Raw genomic sequence first — 2,625 nt, 5'->3', positions numbered from 1 at the left:
CTTGCGCTTCTCATTTACGGTTTCTTAAATTTTGTAGCTTTAAATGTTCTAATCATGCATTTGCTTACACCATTGAAAAAAAGAATCATGTGTTTGCATACAAGGCGAGGGTGATTTATAGCTTGTGGACATGCTCTTGCTTCTTCTCATTTAGGCACACATACGCACATCCATCCATATATCCATATACATATGGATGGATATAGCAAATGAATGTAATTTGAGAGCGAGTGATATGTATCAATTTTCAAGAGGCAAAACTAGGTTTTTGAGATGATTTTATTTGTTTCTGTTTTTATGTTTACGTTTGTTGATTATTTTTCCATGAATTTGGTACCTCAATAAGTAAAAAAACAAACAGAAGCCATGACCTGATTAACTTTTCTGAATTTTGCAAATTTTAGAAAATATATGAGAAGGTTTTCGCTAGTTCTGATATTTTTCTCTTATCATTTGATTATTTAGTTATTGTCTTTTGAAAGACAGCTTTTTCTCTTGTTATTTGATTGGATAGTTCCATCTTTTTTCAAAGCATAAACTGTCAGATTGATTTTCTTTTATCCTTACTGTAGGTATGATGGCCAACGAGCTCAGATTTTGTGCTCTTGCATCCCCCATGTGGGCTGGATGAATCACCATGGTAATAGAGATGGTGGAAAAAAAGGAAGTAGTAGTCTAGCCTGTTTTGAGCCTCAATTCTTATATGATCTTCATGCCTTGAGTTTGTGCTAGTGTGGCTCATGGTTCAGTTATCCAAACCACTAATATGATGGGTTTCGCTGTTGATGACCCACACACCAAAGTTCCTCAAGATTGAAATATTCCAACCCTTCAATACCCAGCCAAGAAGTACACATTTAAGAAAGAAAAAATAGTGATAGTTCGAACTCAATAGAAAACTGGCCAAATATCAATGACTAGGATCTGGCAATCTTGGCTTCTTTTTTTTTTTTTTTTTTGAGTGCATCACATCAACAATTTAAACCACTGAACCATGTAGTTTGGCATGCTCAAAACTTGTGGCAGTGACAGATGTTGATAAGCCTTCATACTTCTTTGTCATTTTACGTCTGCTTATTTATAACATGTGGGCTTTTCTCTAGATTGGTCATAACATGTTCTAGTAGAGGAACCTAGTTCAAATGATGCTGGTTCTTTAGTTCTCATTTTTGGTCCCTTAGTTATTGGACCTTATCATAAAAGCTACCTTCTCCTATGGTCCATCTGCTTTGTATTATTTCCTGTCAGAGGAGGAAATGGAGATCCTTCTACTAGAAACTGCAGATTTTACTGTAGATTTCACTGGCGCAAAGCTGCAAAATATATTTTAGTTACTTCCTAATGAATTGTTTCTATTTTCCCATTAGGAGATTTTTTTAAAACTATCTTGCAACTGATTGGTAGGAATGAACCTGGAATTTTAACTGCTAGAAAGGATTTAGACTACATTGGATGAGAAGAACTGTTGGAAGCCTTGAAGAGGGTAGGTGTTTTGTTTTGTTTTTTAACCACTTACATGGATAATTATAGCGTTTCACTAATTCATCTGTGTACACATGTTCTCAATCTACCCACTTGCAGCAAAAGGGTACGTTTGAAACCGGTCAAGAAGATAGTACTGAAATTCTGGAGGAGTTAAAGCTGAGGTTGGCATACAGGGAAGCAGCTGTGGCTGTTCTTGCATGCTACAATCCAAATCCTCACCGTCCTTTCACTGAGGTCAATGCTAGAATGATTTCTTCATCAGTCGATAATTTGTTTCAAGATCAGAGGCTTATCTGGAATTTGTTGCAGACTAATATTCGTTCCATTCGCAGCAAGCCAAATATGCGTTATGTTGAGACTACCGGAAGGTTTTTTTGAGAAAGTTAGATTATGTAGAATCTATAGTCCGTGCATGTGCCCGTAAGTCTTATATCTCTCTTTCCTTTAATTACTCTTTTTTTTTTTTTTTTTTTGTCCTTGTGCCAAATAGTTCACTGTTCAGGTGCATAAGCCAATCAAATTATCATTGGCTTATGGATCTAGTGCATGCATGTCACATGTGCAGTAATGACATGGGGCATGGTACCTCCCATGCCTCCAATGGCACTGGATCTAGTCCCTTTCTGGTTACTTGAGTGTGAATTTCACACAATTTTGCTTGGTGCACTCCATCTTGACTCAGGTGTTTATTGTCTCATTTGAATTTTCTGTTATCTGTAGAGTTTTTTAGCGGTACTGGGTCCGAATGGAAGTGGTAAAAGCAACGTCATAGATGCAATGCCCTTTGTATTTGGGAAACGAGCTAAGCAGGTAAGCTCCATTTATATATGGGAATCTAATCTGGGTCATAGATGCAATGCTCTTTATATTGATTTGTTGCAAAACTTTCGTAATTCGTTGTGAATTTTTAAATTTTAATGTTATCCATGTCATTGATATAAGAATGTGAACCTTTCATCCACGACTAAAGTTTTTCCTTTATATAGCAATATCACAACCCTTTGAACAATGACTCTTTTACATTTAGTCTCTATTTTTTTTCTCTTTTTGTTGATTGTCCTATTGATGATCGATTGCAAGTAATATATAGCCAATGGTCCTGCGTGCAATGGGAAGAAGTCCGCTGTTATTTTTTAATGG

At 36.2% G+C, this 2,625-nt stretch overlaps 1 long non-coding RNA gene across 1 annotated transcript; it reads left to right on the top strand.

Annotated features, from left to right (window-relative positions):
• The first annotated feature begins 569 nt into the window (after positions 1-569).
• Positions 570-2,237, top strand: LOC131256343 (uncharacterized). Its single transcript, XR_009176763.1, has 4 exons — positions 570-640; positions 1,405-1,483; positions 1,582-1,719; positions 1,795-2,237. It is a non-coding gene; the product is annotated as an uncharacterized LOC131256343 (long non-coding RNA).
• The last annotated feature ends 388 nt before the right edge of the window (positions 2,238-2,625 follow it).

Source organism: Magnolia sinica, chromosome 9 (genome assembly GCF_029962835.1).
Source record: "Magnolia sinica isolate HGM2019 chromosome 9, MsV1, whole genome shotgun sequence".
Classification (NCBI taxonomy): Eukaryota; Viridiplantae; Streptophyta; class Magnoliopsida; order Magnoliales; family Magnoliaceae; genus Magnolia; species Magnolia sinica.
The sequence above is the reverse complement of the archived record's forward strand: the minus strand, read 5'-3'. Positions and strand labels throughout refer to the sequence as shown.